Here is a 21583-nt window from a genome sequence, read left to right as displayed (position 1 = left end):
ATCACAATTATTGATACATGCTATATAGGCTATAGTGGGGGGTGTGTCAGACAGAGTTATGGCACGCACGGAGATCAGAATGGTATGTATGGACTTATCTAAAGGCCCTTTCACACCAGACGCGTAACGAAAAAGCGAATATTTCGTGTGCGAATAGTTTGCGTTAAAACCATTCACATCAGACGCGATGCGAGTTTGCGACGTTTCAGAGCTCCAACATTCCAAAACATTCGCGGCGACAGCTGAGAAAACACGGACACTTCATCAAGCAGTGGAGACGAGCTTTTCATTTTCTTTAAAAGACCGAAAAGAAGGTTTTGGGTGCACCCAGTCTTAAAGAACAGAGAGTCTGAAGGGGAGTGTGCTAATCTCGTACAGGAGCTAAAACTTTATCATGGCCGGTTCCGCACTTACTTTCAAATGTCCGTGGGACAATTTGAGGAGCTCCTCCAGAGACAGTAGCACCACATCTGACGAGACAAACACACACTTCAGGAACCAATGGATCCGGAGCTGCTGTGTTTCCAGCTGTGTTTCCAGTTGAGTCACAATGTAAACATTTAAGTGCCACAGTCGCACTGACGGAAACACATTCACTTTCTATAGTCGCGGACACAATTAGGTTAGAAAAAAATCTATGTATTGATTATAATATCGTAATCTGTAGCATATAGTGGGCAAACACTCTGCATCTGTACAGCTGTAAACACAACTACAGCTGTAATCTCGTAAGAAATGTGATACCTGGCAAAGGTTAATGTTGATTGAATGGCTAGTGACATCAACTGGACATTTCGTCACCTTTGTTTTCTTGTATGTGATTGGTTTAAGCCTTTTCTATCGCTGCGAGTGTAAAGAAAAAAATCGACATTGAAACGAAAAAAATAAACGTCGTTTTTTTGCCGCAGCACATTCGTGTTCAGTGTGGAAGCACTCATTACACAAACAGCTGATCCAAAAATAAAACCATCGCGCGAATTATTCGCGCGTCAAAATCGTGTCCAGTGTGAAAGGACCTTAACTCTGGGGATACAGTGAATAAGCTACAATACCAAAAAGTCAGCATGTTCCTTTAAAAAAAATAAACTCCCTTTTTCCCTCTATTCCCTGCCTATATGCTACTCTAAGCAATGTCCAACACTTTTGTGATTTTTTCGCCTCTTCATGACGGATCGCTTCCTGTATTCCTCAGTTGTAAGTCGCTTTGGATAAAAGCGCCTGCTAAATGAATAAATGTAATATAAATGTAAATATGAAAAGTCACATGCCCCCTTCGAGGGTTTGATTGCTAATAATAGGCTATTTTGAGGTGGAAGGTGTTTCTGTGTTCATATAATCAGGGGATGATTGAGAAGAAATTATCAGTAAGGAAAAATTCACGCTGATATATGAAAAAAAGTCAGCTGTATTCTTATAGCTGTCCACAAAAATGAAGAACACAAAGAAATTAATACTTTATTCAGCAAGGACACATTCAATTGATCAAAAGTGACAATAATGTTACAAAAGATTTCTATTCCAACATGAATAATAATCATAAATCATTAGAATGATTTCTGAAGGAATAATCTTTTTTATTTTTATTTATTAAATGCCAAGTTATCAGAAATAGAAGTACAAAGCAAAATTGCAAATGTTACTTACAATTAAATAATACTACAAGTAAAACATAATTCATACATACATAGGGCCTATAAAACAGAACACAAAACTTTAATGAAATAAATTTGAAACAAATTAAATAAAACGTTGAAACAAATTTGTTGTCTTAAGAGCTTTAAGACTATTAGATGATGAAATATTTTGGATGTACTTTTGGACCTCTTTTGTAAAAACAATGAATAAAGGATTTTTATTAGAAAATTTACTGCGGTGAATGTGAAATTTTGCAAGGGGCAATAATAGGTTAATAATAAAGTATGAATTACTTTTTGAGTATTCAAGAAGCCAAACAGTACGTCCTTTAAAAACAAAGAGAAACCGGAAGCCCATTGCAGTTAATACATTTAGAGAATTTGTCCCAATATAGTTGTGTGTGAGGACAATCCCAGAAAATATGCAAATAAGTTTCATCAGGGGCACCACAGAAACACTCTGACTTAAACCTTTCAAAAAACACTTTAGCACGGTCAAATTTATGTAATAATTTGAATGCAATTTCTGTAACCTTGTTAGTGATTATTTATTTCAAAGGCAGAGTCCATACTTTTTTCCAATCAATATGATCGACCAAATTCTTCCAATTTCTGAAGGATTATGTGACACTGAAGACACTGAAGACTGGAGAAATGATGCTGAAAATTCAGCTTTGCATCACAGGAATAAATTACATTTTAAAATTGTAATAATATTTCACAATATTACTGTTTTTTCTGTATTTCTAATAAAATAAATGCAGCCTTGACGAGGATAAGAGACTTGAAATACATTTAAAAATCTAAACGACCCTACATGTTTGAATGGATGTGCAATATTAATATATTATTAAGAGTCATGTCAACAAAAGAATATTGCGCAATATGACCAAGAAATTCAGAACAGCTAAAAGTGCTATAACTGTTTATTCCGTTTATCATGTTCATGACCGGGTGGACCTTCCGCTCTGTTACTTGTCCATGAAGACCTTGAAAATCCTTCCTAAGCCTGGGTTTTCAGAGCCAAAAAGGCATCACAAATCCTTCTCAGTCACATTCTTGCCGATTTGGTCCGGCAGCCCATAAACTTGCTTACACATGATTACAAAGAGTGCTACTGTGAAAAAGAAAACAGTTTTATAAAGTATTTATGAGTAAAATGTATTCATTGAGAGGTAAACATGCTTTTTTTTTTATCTTCAAAGCAACATGAAAAAAAACCCACACAATTTGAAATGAATACAGAAGCCTGTGAAGCATTTAATAAAATAAAAATACAGATTTGGAATATCAAAAATATTCTGCCACATGTGTCACCAACATAAATCAAACTACTTCTTACACAAAGGCTCTGTTTTGATCACAAGTAGGCTAAACAAGGGAGACACATTCCCATTTACACCTGGTGTTTTAATCTGTCTCTTTTGTCCACTTTTGACCTCTTCTGTCCTGACTGTGAGTGTGTGTTAGAAATCCGGAATGCTGAGAGAACATTGTGCTATCCCCATAAGATTGGGATAAGGTTTTCACACTGATAGCTGTCATTGTAAGACAGTTAGCAACTCCGTTTGTTTGTCCAAGTTAGCAATAGTAACTAAGGGGGGCTGGGCTTTATCCGTAAAAGTGACCCATATCCGATATATGCATTTACACTATATAATTGGCAAAGCAACCAAGTTAAACTGACATGGAAAAGATAGGCTGAAAAGGAAATAAAAACAGCACAATTTGCAATGGACGCAGACAAAATGATAATACAAGCTTTTGCTTTCCGCACCATCTTAAAAGGTCAGCAAAACATTGGGTTGAGCCTTCGTGCACCATTGAGTCATGTGATGATGTTTGGTGTACACAGTACCGTTGCAAGAGCCCTTGCCAAGTGTGCGACCGCACAGGGCCTCGCGCAAAAGTGAAGTGACAGCTGACCTGATGATGTAAAGCCAATAGTTAAAGTTCATGTTTTTGTCCTTCAAAATAGTTAATAGTTAACTACAAACACAGACAAAACATAGCAAAAAATGTGTATCGTGATGCTTTATTATTCTGCTTGTTAAAAATGTATTATGCAGTAACTTGCAATAGCCTATTTCACTGTGCGTGTGACAGTGATTCGTGCGCATAGGCCTATGTCAGTCACACGTCAAGTTCATAGAGATTTTTTTCACAGTCCATTCAAATTCTGATTTTGGCCGCCTCTGAAATGGGTCAAACTATAGATATTACCTAAGAAGTTCAAGTAAATACGCTAGAAATGTGCGCTCATTGAAGGATGTGCATTTATTGCATGGACGGAGAAAGCTCGGATGCCTGCATTTCATCTAACGGTAGCCTACACACAAAGGTTTCTTATTTAACACTATTAAAGTTAAATAAGCGTAGCCTAACTATTACTACTCACCTTTCGGAGCATCAGTGAGATGGCACCGCAGAACGAGTAAAGCCTACTCTTACTATATGTGTCACATGTCTGTCCTGTCTTGTGGAGCACTTGGTGTTTTGTTGATTTGGGCTATGTGGTCGTGTCTCTGTCTGATCCCTCCCCGTTGTTATCTGATTAGTGTTTAATTTCTCCCACCTGTTCCCTCCTGATTTCTTCCCCTTTATATAGCTCCCTTGTGTTCACTGTCTTTGTCGGTACGTTGTTTAACGTCTCCCTTCCCCGTGTTCCGCTCCCTCTCCTTGACCGGTTTTGGTATGTTGTTTGTTTTGATATGTTATTTTCGTGTTTGATTATGTTTCTCCCCCTTGTGGGTTTTTGTTTTTGATTATGTTTATTTTGTAAATAAATCATCCCTTCCTGCATTTGAGTCTTCACCCTAGTTTGTTTTAGTGTAAACGTAACATAACGTACCGATCATGTTGAAGACTAAGCGGAGGAGGGTTTCAGCCCATCTACCTGCTCCCACTGCCTCATGCCCCCAATACGAGCGTATCTTGATGTTTCAGACTTTAGCATCCCTCCGCCAACAAGGGACCGATCTGAGGGAGTTTGCGGTCGAGTTCCTTACAGCGACGGAGGTATTGAAGCTAAATGAAGGCCCTCTTAAAGACCTTTTCTTTTATGCACTCGACGGACCCATGGACTGGCTGTTTAGGAGGATGTTTGAGGGGAAGACGTTTGAGGCAATGGTGGAGGGTCTCGCTCATGTGCAGGAGCGAGTGGCCAAGGCGTCGATGACATCTCCGGTGGTCCCAGTTCCGGTGGATACCGTTCCGCGGGACCCAGTTCCGGTGGTCCCAGTTCCGGCGGTCCTGAGTTTGGGGGGTTCGAAACGGAGGAAGAGGAGAAGGACTCCGTCCGCGCCTGTTCCGGTGGACCCTGTTCCGGCGGACGCTGTTCCGGCGGTCCCTGTTCCGGCGGTCCCTGTTCCGGCGGACGCTGTTCCGGCGGTCCCTGTTCCGGCGGTCCCTGTTCCGGCGGTCCCTGTTCCGGTGGACCCTGTTCCGGCGGACGCTGTTCCGACGGTCCCTGTTCCGGTGGACTCTGTTCCGGCAGACGCTGTTCCGGTGGTCCTGAGTTTGGGGGGTTCGAAACGGAGGAAGAGGAGAAGGACTCCGTCCGCGCCTGTTCCGGTGGACCCTGTTCCGGTGGACCCTGTTCCGGCGGACGCTGTTCCGACGGTCCCTGTTCCGGTGGACTCTGTTCCGGTGGACTCTGTTCCGGCAGACGCTGTTCCGGTGGTCGCTGTTCCGGTGGACCCTGTTCCGGTGGTCGCTGTTCCGGTGGTCGCTGTTCCGGTGGTCGCTGTTCCGGTGGTCGCTGTTCCGGCGGACCCTGTTCCGGTGGACCCTGTTCCGGCGGTCCCTGTTCCGGTGGACGCTGTTCCGACGGTCCCTGTTCCGGTGGACCCTGTTCCGGTGGTCCGTGTTCCGGTGGACCCTGTTCCGGATGGTCCGTGTTCCGGATGGTCCGTGTTCCGGTGGTCCGTGTTCCGGTGGTCCGTGTTCTGGTGGACGCTGTTCCGGTGGTCCGTGTTCCGGTGGACGGTGTTCCGGTGGTCCGTGCTCTGCCCGCGCCGACCCGGCGCCCTGCTCTGACTGCGCCGCCCAGACGCCCTGCTCTGACTGCGCCGCCCAGACGGCCTGCTCTGACTGCGCCGCCCAGACGGCCTGCTCTGACTGCGCCGCCCAGACCGGGCCCCGCCCCGGTCTGTCCCTCCCGCCCCGCCCCGGTCTGTCCCTCCCCGCCCCGGTCTGTCCCTCCCGCCCCGGTCTGTTTTGCCCTGGTCTGTCCCTCCCGCCCCGCCCTGGTCTGTCCCTCCTGCCCCACCCCACCCTGGTCTGTTTCGCCTTGGTCTGTCCCTCCCGCCCCGCCCTGGTCCGCCCCGCCCCGCCCTGGTCTGTCCTCCCGGTCCCGCCCTGCCTTTGTGGAACGTCTGGTAGCCGCTCCTTAAAGAGGGGGTAATGTCACATGTCTGTCCTGTCTTGTGGAGCACTTGGTGTTTTGTTGATTTGATTTTTCATAATCAAATTTTTTTTGATTATGTTTATTTTGTAAATAAATCATCCCTTCCTGCATTTCCTTCCTGCAGTCTTCACCCTAGTTTGTTTTAGTGTAAACGTAACAATATGTAGCAGTGTGAGTTAACTCATAATGAGCGGACGTTCTTTTGGCCAATCACTGCCACCACCCCCATAAATACAGGTAGTTGTCCTCCTGACTGCCCTCTTGCCCGCTGGTGATGGAAGTGCGTCATACTTCCGGGTCACTCACTCTGTGTTTTGCTGCTGCGTGACAGATCTCCGGTTGGCGGGTCAGTTCAGCGATTCAGATTTTACGTTGCACAACTACTAGAAGACTTGCAGCTGATCACGTCACATCTACGTCGCCAAGCTCAGTCTGAGACTGCGCAGTACATCAGCCATCAGGAAGTAAGTGATCCTAGTGTGACTTCAATTCTCTCCGTGGAAGTCTATGGGGTCGCTGTGTCCATTTCTTTCACTGTCTATGATTTAAAAGCGGATGTTACCGAAAGCTACCCGTACTGTTTTTTAGGCTTTGAGCTGCCTCCTCCCGGGGTGATACAGAATGCTGCTTGATCGGAACCGGGCTGGTTCAACTGGGGATTGACTTCAGCCACAGAGCATTTATTCACTAGCTGCTGTTTTGCCTGGACTGCTGTTCTGCCTGGACTGCTGTTTCCTGATGTAACGTTAAATGTTTTGAACATCGTACCAGCCACTTTACTCGATTGCTGCACGTCCGTCCTGCACAGCTGTTTGCCTAACGTGCATGTTTTGAACATTGTACCAGCCACTTTACTCGATTGCTGCACGCTCGTCCTGCACAGCTGTTTGCCCCAACGTGCATGTTGTGAACATTTATATGAGCAACGTTATTCGATCGCTGTAGGCTCGTCCTGCACAGCTGTTTGACTGACGTGCATGTTTCGAACTTTGTATTAGCAGTTATTTATGTATTAGCCTTTATGGCTACTGGGCAACCCCGCCCATACTGTCAACTGAGAGCTGTGTTATGTGGGCTAGCATTTCAACCAGTTTGAATGTAATTTAACTGAGGGGGTTGACGCTTTATAATTCTAATTTGGCTGATTAAGTGGTTAATTTATTTTTCGTTATGTGCTTTCAATTAAGCTAAGAGTTGCAATTTTTATTTTTATTTTCCCTCATCGACTTTAGTTTCTCCTTAGATAAACTAATTTAGTTCAAGAGGTATTTATAGTTGTTTGATTGTCTTATTATTATAATTGTTTCCTTTGGCCAAGGTCTTATTGTATGTCAATTATACATATTTGGTTATTTTTGGTTCATCAAGTGTTTTTTTTTTTTCTTTTTCTTTCTTTCTTGTGGACTGCCGTTTTGGAACCATTACTGGTTCTGGCAGTTTGTCTATTTTGTGATCGAGATTATTTTGTTTTTTTCATATAAATATTATATTGATTTTTCTTTCTGTGAATGAATCCCCTTTGATCGTGTATTGTTTCTCTGTTTCAGTCGCTGAGAGCCGAAGGTGGTGGTGTCGTTGTCCGGGTGGTGGTGTCCCCTTTCTTTGTGCTGTGTTATCTACACCATTTTTTTTTCTTTGCTTTGTTCACTGTCGTGTTTCTCTTGTTTGTGTGATCACGCGGATTGTCTTTACGACTCCCTTCTCCTCCACTGGTAAGCCTCAGCAGCAATTATACTTTGTCCCTCTGCCCCCCCCCCCCTCCCTAAAGTATTTATTTTTATTATTACAATAAAGTTTGTTGCCCATTTTCAAAGTTGAACCGTCTCTGGCTGAATTGTATGCGTACCTGGGTGTCCTTAAGTGTATCAGTAGTCTTGCAATCAGGAAATAAATAAAATCATTCTCTGGGTGAAAGTCCCAGGGTGGCGTAGTCTGTGTTTTTTTGGGGTAGGTTCCACCTAGACTATAACCTCCTCAGTTTTGTCCGCTCTCGTGACGCCACAATCAGATCTGAAAAAGCGCTTTTTCACAGAGGAAATACTGAAAAACAGTGCTGATCCTCTCAATACTGTCTGTTTATTTTACTGAGAAATTGCTTCTGATGATTCAGTGAAAGCAGTCCAAACTCATTCAAGTGGATCCAGGCCGTTTTGCAAGCGCGTTCATAATTTAGAACACAATTTAAGTGTCAAAATGTGCGCAGTTGTGTTACACAGTTTAACTTCTTGAACCTAATGCTGTTAAACTGAATATACGATTTTTTCTTCTTCTTAAATATCCACATAAACAACAAATTGTTAGTCACTAACAGTAGACCCATGTTAATACCCCGGGCCTCGCACATCACATTCGCACAGGGCCTCACACCCCCCTTGCCACGGGCCTGGGTGTACACATGAGTTGACATCATTCACCACTAGGGGTGTGACGAGACACTTCTCTCACGAGAACGAGACGAGACGAGATTTTTACATAGTATTTTTAAGAAATCCTCAATGATGAAATACATGACTATAAAAATTGTTTGCAGGTGCATTTGAAATGTTTTAACTCATCATTGTGTAATGAATGTCATTTCAGTTCTACTTTCTGAGTATGAGTTATCATATGCAGTAAAAGACAACAAGCACTGTAAAGGTTTTGCCAAAAACTCAACTAACTGGCTTCTCTCCTGTGTGATTGTCTCTTCTGACCGTAGAACTGCACATGAGCTTCTTTTGACGTCCTAACTGAACTCCTTCCCACAAATTTATCATAGATATTAAGTGCAAACAATAACCATAATACCATAATCAAAGTACTCAATATTCAAAGTGCAAATAGAGACCACATGCATCTTCAAGCATGATACAGAGCTAAGAGATGGTTACAACAAGATAGCTTATATATTGGGAGATATTCGCTTGCCTCAGGGAGCCGCTTTCAAACAGCGGTAACGTATTGAAATCGCGTTTGAATGCGCGCTCGCATTTACTTTCACTTTGAATTTCGCGATCATGTATAGGCTACTCTGGGAATAGTATTCCCAGGGAATAGTACTGGTGGTGCTGAACATGCATTTTCAAATATAAGTCTGACGCTTCTGCTGCGCAACGAATCCTCCGCCACGGAGTCCATTAACACACACTCGTAACACACGCTCAATGCAAGCACTCGTCTTCTCGATGCAAGCACTCGTCTTCTCGACACATGATCAGTGCTGTGCACTATGTACGGCTCGTGGCACGAGATCTCGTCACACCCCTATTCACCACCATTGCTTTTTCAATGACATGCAACTCGCGTTAACAGGGGAATGAATATCCAATCTGTCCGCTTACATGGCAGAAGCAAATGCACATTTCCGATTTATCTCCGATTTATTAATGAATGAGGCTGAAACCGATCTGAGAATATCGGAATCCACGTGCTTTTTTCCTGCTTAGATGTTCATAGGTCATATCCAGTGTTGGGGAAAGTTACTTTGAAAAGTAATGCATTGCAATATTACGATACTCACTTAAAAAGTAACTAATTGTGTTACTTAGTTACTTTTTAAGAAAAGTAATGCATTACGTTACATGCGTTACTTTTTCTCACCTGGGCTAGGCTTGTTTTTTTTTTAATAACAAAAATGTTCTATTTTTGGGCAAATGTAAACACCCCAAAAATCAAATGCAAATTCACACGTATACAGTAGAGGGCGCAGCTAAAACAAACCTTTCAGCTGTGCTGCCATTCTGGATTGCAGGAGAATAGATTTTTATTTTACTTCACCAATAAAAACTAACAAATCTAAAGTAATTTTTCATTATGGTTTAACTGAATCATCGAGGGTCAGCAGCAAGTACATTGGTCACTAATGTGAGATTAAATGCATTGAAATATTTGTTTTATTTAACATTTAATGTTAGGTTTGCATAGTATTCTGATTTTGCATTTCACAGATTTTATTCATTTTGAGGAATACTGAATCTTTTTTGTGCAAATGAGATTAATAAATGTACTGTATGCTCACATTTAGTCTAGAACTACAATAACCCGCCTCTGCACGTACTACAGATTTCAGTCAACATGGGGACGAGAGAGCTGTCAGGCAATGAATGGGAAAACAAAATAACTTGTCGGATAAAAAAAGTCTGATATTTTGTTGTAAATTTAAAAGTAATGAGTTACTTTACTAGTTACTTGAAAAAAGTAATCTGATTACATAACTCAAGTTACTTGTAATGCGTTACCCCCAAACACTGGTCATATCCGATCTGTGCCACATGGGAGGAAAAAATCTGAATTGGGTCACTTGAACCATGTAATGCAGCAGTCAAATGCGTTTTGGACTACCTCTTGAAGTGGTCGAAAGTGGAAAAGCTCAAAACATTTTAGACCCTGTTTACACAGTGTCAGTCTTGTGATCCGATCGATCAAAACACATCTTAATACCAGGTGTAAAAATGACCAGAGTGCAAAGAAAATACTGCTATTTTCACTTTGTGTATAGCATCTATCTGCCAGTGAAAATACAGAATTGATATATCCGAAAATATTATGTTATTCACGTCACCCACACAAAACTCAAAATCCAATAATCACACACTTTATTTTATTTACTTTCCCTAATGAGCCAACTACACAAAATAAAATAATTTACACTTAGACATTTGTAATCATTTGACAGCCCTAAAAATGACTCATATTGTGATATAGGATTTTGGTCGCACCGCCCAGGAGATACACATATGTACTGTTGGTTTTATGGGTTTATTTTCTTTGCTAATGAATCAATTTGCTGGATCACCCACATATTCCCTCTCCCATATTCCGGAGGCCCACGGCTAGACAGACTGCACTCGACTGTTCTCTCGAGACTAGACGGGGTGAGTTCACTCAAGCGATGCGTTGCCATATGGCACTACAGTGTGCAAGCCGTCAGCTCTTTTAATTCTCCACAATCTTCAAGACGACATTCATCTTCACCGAAGAACTTCTTAAGAAGCTTTTTCCGTGATAACTTTGCTGGATTTGGGCAAAGAGATTGTTTCTTCTGTTGCTAAGTGGCATTCTTAATCGTCTCACGCTGAGATCGAATGCTCCTCTAGAACCAACAAGATCTGCGGAATCCAATTTGATTTAATTCATTATCCACTCCAGCGGACGCTAATCGAGAACAATTGATTCTGCACGGAGACTAAAAGGGAGGCATGTGTGATGCTTGTAAGCTTGCGAAGGCGGCGGCCTGGAGGTGTCCGAGTCAGATCGCTAAAAATGATTGGTTGTTTGTGTCATGCGGTGCAGGCAAGAGAATGCTGGAAACGACATGAAGGGATGCACTAAGTGAGCATACCGCACGGACGAGATTAGATCAGTGTTTTCACTCCCAGGGCGTCGTATACGGAAGCATCTCACTGCAGAAGCCAAAGGAACCCCTTGGCGTTTCTATGTTGAAGCAGCCAATAGCCTCACTGCTGTCAATGAGAAACCTTTGGAGTCGATCCAGTGATGCAAAAGAAAGAAGAGAAGGAGATACTGTATTGAGAATTTCAACTACAGGATCTTTTAAATCCGAGGGGCCATTTTTTATTTAAACGGAATGAAGGTCATATTGAAACTCTTGGAATATCTTTGATGCCTTTCATGTGTTGATTCTTCTGTTTACCCCTGGTATTAAGTAGATGAGGCAGACACATACTCGTTTACACCTTGTGTTTTAATCCGTCTCTTTTGTCCACTTCTGTCTTCAAAGGGAGGGTCTGTGGGCGGGTAATTAATGGGTTTTTCCAGATCTACTGGACAAAATAAGCTCACGCAATTTCCATATGAACACGAAAGGAGACGATGGAAAAACATGCAGAGAGCTGCAGCTTCCTTTTCTGCTCTGATAGACGCAAGACCACTCCGAACGCTGTGAGTGTGTGTTAGAAATCATTGTGCTTGGTGCGTTTTTCATCTTTAAACCGTAAGTTCTTCAGCCAACACAGTTTAAATCCCGTCTGGCTAGCACATTTCCCATATGCGTTTATGCGTTGGGTCAGAAGGCAGAGATATGTTTTGTGACTGTTTGAACACTTGAGCGTTTTCGCAACCAAAGCAATCCGTTGAATTTTCGTTTTCGAAAGTGGAAAGCTCAAAACGTTTTAGACCCTGTTTACACCTACGTTTAGCGTTGTCCACTTGTGATCCGATCGGCCAAAATCCATCTTAATACCAGGAGCAAACAGGGCCTTAGAAAATGAAAAGTTAAAATATGAATTATATTATAATAATGATAATATGAATTATATTATTTTACTGATCTGAATCTTTTTTTTTTAATTAAGACTGTTCCTCAGTTTTAATGTTATAATTACCATAACCATCAATTATGCCCGTATTATTATTATTATTTTTAAGTTAGTGTATGTCACATGTTTAGTCTGTGTTGGTTGTGTTTTGATTCTGTCATGTGTTCCTTTGTTGGGTGCTGCGTCCCAATTCGCCTACTTATACTACGAACTAAAAGTATGTACTCTTTTTGTGAAAGTAAAATCTTTAACGGACTCTGTTGCTTAGTTACATGCATCCCGTCACCGTTTAAACTGCCCAGTTCAAATCCTCCACATTCAATTTAGTTTCCTACCGTATCAGAGAGAAATGTAGTCACACGTTGATCTGCCATTCGTGGGTCTTTAATGCAGAGACTCTCCTCATGTGTTTGCAGTTTAAATATAATGATGCATTTAAAAGTTAATGGCCAAATGTATCATTACAAAAGTTCACAATGTTCCTGCAGGTGAAATATAATGTGGATAATATTGAATAAATATATTTTCGTCAGGTTAAATACTGATAATTGCTCACTCAAACCTCTTTTTCTAACCCTCTCTACTTAACCGTCGGACTCGCATAACCGTAATGCTTGTAGTTTTTTAACACTTTTTATCCGCATTTGTAGTTCTAATCGAATCCTCGTCCATCTCGCAATGGGTTGTGGGCAATATCAGCCGGAAATAGTAGACCATTCGCCTATCTTTGGAATACTCTTTTCAAAATACTACGATTTGGGACATACTAATTATTTTTTAGAATACTATTTAGTACGGATAGTATGCGGATTGGGACGCAGCGTTAGTTTCCAGCCACTTGTCTGTTTCCTAGGTTACCCTCATTGGTTAAGTTCTGTTCAGCTGTGTTTAGTTAATTATCTTGTTTCTGTCTCCTATTTAAGTTCCTCTTGTTCACTCTGTCTTTGTCCAGTCACTGTTATGTTAACTGGTTATTTTGGAGCATGGTCCTGCCTTTTGTTTATGTCTGAAAGTCATTATTAAAGTTTAAGTTTGCATTCTGAACTTCTGAATCTTCTTCAGCCTGTTCCTGTGCACACCCTGACCGTTACAGTGTACTTGTTTAGAGCAGGGGTTCTCAACCCTGGTTCTCGAGGCCCACTGTCCTATAGAGTTTTGCTCCAACCTTGATCAAACTCACCTGCCAGTAGCTTTCTAGTAATCCTGAAGAGCTTAATTAGCTGTTTCAGGTGTGTTTGATTAGGGTTGGAGCTAAACTCTGCAGGACTTTGGGCCTCGAGGACCAGGGTTGAGAACCCCTGGTTTACTTGAGAAGAAACCCGTTCAAAACATTGTCAGTAAGATTTTTTTGGTTAAAGAAATGAATACATTTATTCAGCAAGGATGCATTACATTGATCAAAAGTAACATGTATGATGTTACAAAACATTTCCATTTCAAATTAATGCTGTTATCTTAAACTTTTTATATTGAATAATCTAAAATAGTTTCCACAAAAAAGATTAAGCAGCACAACTGTTTTCAACATTAATAATAATAAGAAATGTTTCTCAAATCAGTATATTAGAATGATTTCTGAAGGATCATGTGACACTGAAGACTAAAATAATGATGCTGAAAATTCAGCTTTGCATCACAGGAATAAATAAAAAATTTAAAAAACATTTTAAATTGTAATATTTCTCAATATTACTTTTTTATTGAATTGTTTTAATCAAATGAATTGAGCCTCGAGCATAAGAGACATTCAAAAATATTTGAAAACTTTTACCGACCACAAACATTTGAATCGTAATGCATCTATGAGCAGAGAACTAAAATTAATATGCACTATATGCATGCAAAGTTTTGGGAGTGTCAACAGCATTATTTTTAGAAGTGAATTCCGTAGAACATGCTTGTCAAACATCTCAATGTATGGTGAACATGATTTTCCCAAGTACATGTTCCTTAATCAACATCTTTGTTGATCCTGGAACAACTTTCCAATCAACCAATTAGATTTGAGGGACAAGTTTAAAGTTTATGTCAAGTTTGGGCTTCCAAACAGGGTTAGGTGCTTCTACATCAGTGTTATACACCTATCATTTCCCTTCGAATTTGGGGAAACGTATGGGTAGAGTTAGGCTTAGGGGTAGGGATAGGACAACGTTTTCAAACAGGAATGTTGTTCCAGGATCAAACAAATGATGTTGCTCCAGGAACATGTCTTACTTGGCAAAAGAAGTTACCGTTAATGAATAAAATCACATCACAACACTCTCATCCTTGCAAATTAATTTCTGTGCGCATACACCCATGAATGACCCATGCAAATGTATTTTCACAGACGTCACCATGAGAAATAATGGCAAGAGGTTCTTATTAAAAAGGGCTTGTACTTGACTCGCACTTCAATTTCTGACATGTTATCAGTGAGAACATGCTGACCAAAGAGAAGGAATCATCGTACCTGGATAAAGGGTTTGTTCGCTCTTTAAATGTCTTTTTTTTCCGTTTCTGTCTCTCTCTCTCACACATGTCAGTGATTTTACCGTCCTTTGTACTGCAAAGAAAAGGAGAGTGGGACTGTGCTGTGTATTACAGAGCTCACAAGATAAATCTTGAGCTATACAGACAGGAAAACGAGACATCATTTTCTCTCACTGCATGGAGGGGGAAATAAGTTGCACGAAACTTGCTTACTCTTAGCAGTTTCTTTATTTTTTTGCTAAGATCAGTTGTTCTTGGACAGACTCTTGTTTGGCTTTCAAGAGCATCAGACTCTTTATCTCTCACAGTCACCAAAAAGCACTTTTCACAGCCGTCATTGTACCTGCCCGGGAAGATGCAGCCGCACATGTTTGACCCTCTGGAGAATAATAGTCCCTATGGAAACTTAATCCCGCATTCTGCCTGCTGAAGAGCTACACTGAACCTGAAAGAACATCCAAACTGTGGACAAACAAGTATATTCTATGACAAAGATTGTTTAAGTAACTCAGTATGTATTTTTAGTAATGTTTAAATTGTGTAATATTTGTGAATTTGATTATGTACTTATCCATTTCCTTGCGAGTGCCGTCAAGATTAATCTCTGGTGGCGTACACTTGTCGCGAAAGCCTGCCCACGCACTGTTCTGATTGGCTTTGGTTTTTGATTGATTTGTCGCATCTCATAGTCACGTCACGTCTGGTGTGGACAGACAAATTTCTTGAGGCTGGAATCTTATCGCATCGCGTCTAGTTAGGAAACGGTGTCAAGCTGACCTAACCTGTTCAGACCGGCAAGGCCAGATATACTAACAGTTTGCCCCAACGCAAACCCTCTTTTGGCATTAATTAAACTACTGTTAGGATTTGTTGAAGACATGCAGTGAAAATTAGCGCTGAGAAGACATGGACAGGGTTATTTTTGCGACAGACCTCATTGCATATGCATTTGTAGGAGTTTCTCTGTCAGACGCAAAATTTCTGGGAGGTTTTTAAATGAACCATGCAAAGTGATTTACTAAGGTTTGCACTCGTCAATTTACTGGTGTTTGCACCATTATTTAACGTCCAAAAATGCATTTTTTAAACCAGAAACTAATTTGCCCTGCTCTTGGTAGATTGTGTTGGTCATTATGGAAATGATCTGGCTGCGTCTGTGTTCTTTAATTTGAGTGTCGTCAGTAGATCACATGCAGAACTTAGACACCCAATAGATAGATGGACGGAAGGATGATAGATAGATAGATAGATAGATAGATAGATAGATAGATAGATAGATAGATAGATAGATAGATAGATAGATAGATAGATAGATAGATAGATAGATAGATAGATAGATAGATAGATAGATAGATAGATAGATAGATAGATAGACAGACAGACGGAAGGATGTTAGACAGACAGACAGACAATAGATAGATGGACAGATGGACGGAAGGACGATAGATAGATAGATAGATAGATAGATAGATAGATAGATAGATAGATAGATAGATAGATAGATAGATAGATAGATAGACAGACAGACAGACAGACAGACAGACAGACAGACAGACAGACAGACAGACAGACAGACAGACAGACAGACAGACAGACAGACAGACAGACAGACAGACAGATGGAAGGATGGGAGACAGACAGACAGACAGATAGATAGATAGATAGATAGATAGATAGATAGATAGATAGACAGACAGACGGACGGATGGACGGATGGACAGACAGACAATATATAGATGGACAGACGGACGGAAGGACGGTAGACAGACAGACAGATAGATAGATAGATAGACAGACAGACGGACGGATGGACGGATGGACAGACAGACAATATATAGATGGATGGACGGATGGATGGACGGAATGACGGTAGACAGAAAGACAGACAGACAATAGATAGATGGATGGACAGATGGACGGAAGGACGGTAGACAGATAGATAGATAGATAGATAGATAGATAGATAGATAGATAGATAGATAGATAGATAGATAGATAGATAGATAGATAGATAGATAGATAGATAGATAGATAGATAGATAGATAGATAGATAGATAGATTAATTGATTTCCCAAGCACTGTATATGCAGCTTTTATTTACAAAACCATTAGACTAAACAAAAGGAGTGATGAAGCCATACATAAAGTAGTGAATCTCACAATGTGGCCCTTTGATGTCACGTAGGCCAGACCAAAGACAGACAGACAGACAGACAGACAGACAGACAGACAGACAGACAGACAATAGATAGATGGACAGACGGACGGTAGACAGACAGACAGACAGACAGACAGATAGATAGATAGATAGATAGATAGATAGATAGATAGATAGATAGATAGATAGATAGATAGATAGATAGATAGATAGATAGATAGATAGATAGATAGATAGATAGATAGATAGATAGATAGATAGATTAATTGATTTCCCAAGCACTGTATATGCAGCTTTTATTTACAAAACCATTAGACTAAACAAAAGGAGTGATGAAGCCATACATAAAGTAGTGAATCTCACAATGTGGCCCTTTGATGTCACGTAGGCCAGACCAAAGCGCAGCAACAATTTGACATCTGCTATGAGAATTGAAGAGTCTGGCCAATCATCCATTGATCAGACGACTGGTGTCCTTTCTGTACCCGGGACACAAATTGTTCTTTCCCCACGGCATGGCAGTATCATCAACAACAGCTGCTACCCCAAAGAATGAATCATGGCGAACCAATAAACCTGGTGGACCCACATGAACCTACCCATAATTCCAGTCCAATACAAAACAGTTCAATCTTTAGAACAAACCGCGGATATGTGTTCAGCACACTGGCATCTTTATTGGATTTTCTAAATGCATGTCTTCTTTCTGTTCTTATACCCGGTTCGGTTGCACAATGCCTCTTAATTCTGCTACGTTGTGATCATTATGCAAACTTGCCGTTCGAGAACGTTTACTCAACATTCCAGTGATCAATATTGAAATGACGAGTAAAGACGACACCAGGTGGTCATTCGTTGCATGCAAATTGATTTCTTATTTATGAATAGGCATTATGGATTTGTTGTGTCACCCAATATTGTACATAATATAATGGAACATATTACAAACGTTAGTCTGTGATAAATATAAACGTCTTTCTCACACTCTGAGAACGGTTGCAAATGACCAAAAATATCGATTTATTCTTGAAAGAAGGACGCTTAATTAATTAATAAGAGTGGATCTCATCTGCAGAGTGCATAATTACCAGAGAAATATGCAGCCTAATTGGTTCATTAGCATTTTTACGTTATCCGTGATCCATTATGTGCCAGCAGTTCTTGTTAAGAGCGGGTTATAAATGTCTTAGCGTTGCCGTCTTTAGCGCTGACTGGAAGTTTCGTATAAACAGTGCCCACCGAGCCAATTTAGACAACACTGTGATCTCTCTGTCCACATTTGTTTTGCACTCTGCTCTCTCATTGCGGCCATAAAGTACATCACCATTATGGGACCTCGCTTTGGCCATCCATATCTTTGATAGAACAGCTGTTTCTGGGCTTCGGCGTAGCACATTACTTTTGCCACTGGAAAATCGAATAGAGACAAAGGAGAAATAGAAGTGTATAACCTGTCTGAACTGTCCAATTTGGAGTTAATGCACACACTTTTTGATGCGCACTGGCAGAACAACAAGTCATTTAGTTGTTTTGGTCCACTACACACACTGTTCCCTGCCTGCTAGTTGGCCCCACGGGTAGACCCTAGTCTGAAGGCAATATTCTTTCATGTGAACAAACTCTTTCACTAAATCTTTTAGCGAGTCATATTATATAAAAGTATAGGGTTTTTTGGGGGGACGCTGATCCAGAACATTTACTGTCACTATTCTGGAATTAGGCCTATAAGTCCTCCATCACATAGTTTTCCACGTATTTTGTAGCTCATAGAAACAAACTAATTTAAAGGGGTCATGACATGAGGAATCAAGTTTTCCTTGATCTTTTGGCATATAATGACAAGTTCACACTACAGGATTTTAAGCCCGATTCCGAAGTCAATGAGCTCACCACAGGTCAGGCTGTGATCGGGGGCAAATCGGCGGTTGATCAGCCAATTGCCAATCTTTATGTGTGAACTACTTAACAACACATCAAAGAGGCTTGCTGACGCCTCAACGATGCCTCACGGATGCCTCAAAAAGTCAAGTCAAGTCACCTTTATTTATATAGCGCTGTTTCAAAGCAGCTTCACAGTCTTATACAGGAAAATAATGCAACAGAATTTGATTCGGCTGTGTAGCCGCTCTGGAGAAAACGGTGATGTTATCCAGCTCATTTCAATGATCGTATAATGACAATGTGGGCAGATCAGTAATTTAGTTGAACATTTATTTGAATATTTCGTTGAAAATGTAGTGTCCCCAACTGAGCCTAAGCCAAAGGCGACAGTGGCAAGGAACCAAAACTCCATCTGGTGGCATAACGGAACAAAATAAACCTTGGGAGAAACCAGGCTCAGTCGGGGTGCCAGTTCTCCTCTGGCCATCATGCCATGTTGGTGAGGCGATTATTAGATAGGAATATTCGAAAGATTGGAGTCTTAATGCCAGAGACGGGTTTATTGAGGATGCCATGTCAGTGAGGCAGTTGTTAGATAGAAATATTCAAAAGATCGAAGTCATCACGCCGGAGACGGTATATTGGGATGTCGTGTTGATAAGGCAATTTATTAGATAAGAATATTCGAAAGATCGGAGTCATCACGCCGGAGACGGGTTTATTGAGGATGCCGTGTCAGTGAGGCAATTATTAGATAGGAATATATGAAAGATCGGAGTCATCACGACGGAGACAGTATATTGGGATGTCGTGTCGATAAGGCAATTTATTAGATAGGAATATTCGAAAGATCAGAGTCATCACGCCAGAGACGGGTTTATTGAGGATGGCGTGTCAGTGAGGCAATTATTAGATAGGAATATATGAAAGATCGGAGTCATCACGCCGGAGACAGTATATTGGGATGTCGTGTCAATAAGGCAATTTATTAGATAGGAATATTCGAAAGATCAGAGTCATCACGACGGAGACAGTATATTGGGATGTCGTGTCGATAAGGACATTTATTAGATAGGAATAGTCGAAAGATCGGAGTCATCACCCCGAATACAGGTTTATTGAGGATGCCGTGTCAGTGAGGAAATTATTAGATAGGAATATTCGAAAGATCGGAGTCATCACGCCGGAGACTGTATATTGGGATGTCGTGTCAATAAGGCAATTTATTAGATAGGAATATTCGAAAGATCGGAGTCATCACGCCGGAGACTGTATATTGGGATGTCGTGTCGATAAGGCAATTTATTAGATAGGAATATTCGAAAGATCAGAGTCATCACGCCAGAGACGGGTTTATTGAGGATGGCGTGTCAGTGAGGCAATTATTAGATAGGAATATATGAAAGATCGGAGTCATCACGCCGGAGACGGTATATTGGGATGTCGTGTCAATAAGGCAATTTATTAGATAGGAATATTTGAAAGATCAGAGTCATCACGACGGAGACAGTATATTGGGATGTCGTGTCGATAAGGACATTTATTAGATAGGAATAGTCGAAAGATCGGAGTCATCACGCCGAATACAGGTTTATTGAGGATGCCGTGTCAGTGAGGAAATTATTAGATAGGAATATTCGAAAGATCGGAGTCATCACGCCGGAGACTGTATATTGGGATGTCGTGTCGATAAGGCAATTTATTAGATAGGAATATTCGAAAGATCAGAGTCATCACGCCGGGGGCGGGTTTATTTAGGATGGTGTGTCAGTGAGGCAATTATTAGATAGGAATATATGAAAGATCGGAGTCATCACGCCGGAGACGGTATATTGGGATGTCGTGTCAATAAGGCAATTTATTAGATAGGAATATTCGAAAGATCAGAGTCATCACGACGGAGACAGTATATTGGGATGTCGTGTCGATAAGGACATTTATTAGATAGGAATAGTCGAAAGATCGGAGTCATCACCCCGAATACAGGTTTATTGAGGATGCCGTGTCAGTGAGGAAATTATTAGATAGGAATATTCGAAAGATCGGAGTCATCACGCCGGAGACTGTATATTGGGATGTCGTGTCGATAAGGCAATTTATTAGATAGGAATATTCGAAAGATCAGAGTCATCACGCCAGAGACGGGTTTATTGAGGATGGCGTGTCAGTGAGGCAATTATTAGATAGGAATATATGAAAGATCGGAATCATCACGCCGGAGACGGTATATTGGGATGTCGTGTCAATAAGGCAATTTATTAGATAGGAATATTCGAAAGATCAGAGTCATCACGACGGAGACAGTATATTGGGATGTCGTGTCGATAAGGACATTTATTAGATAGGAATATTCGAAAGATCGGAGTCATCACCCCGAATACAGGTTTATTGAGGATGCCGTGTCATTGAGGAAATTATTAGATAGGAATATTCGAAAGATCGGAGTCATCACGCCGGAGACTGTATATTGGGATGTCGTGTCGATAAGGCAATTTATTAGATAGGAATATTCGAAAGATCAGAGTCATCACGTCGGAGACGGGTTTATTGAGGATGCCGTGTCAGTGAGGCAATTAGATAGGAATATTCTAAAGATCGGAGTCATCACGCCGGGGGCGGGTTTATTGAGGATGCCGTGTCAATGAGGCAATTTCAGGGGGAGTCTAATTGGCATGGTCTCTGCAGACACTTCAGGGATGCTTTGGTCTTGTCTGGGCGCAGGTCCACCATCTGATCTGGATACGGCCCGGATCCAGATGACTACAGTAAACC

The sequence above is a fragment of the Gobio gobio genome (genome assembly GCF_949357685.1).
Source record: "Gobio gobio genome assembly, chromosome: 3".
Lineage (NCBI taxonomy): Eukaryota > Metazoa > Chordata > Actinopteri > Cypriniformes > Gobionidae > Gobio > Gobio gobio.
This window is presented reverse-complemented; position numbering follows the sequence as displayed.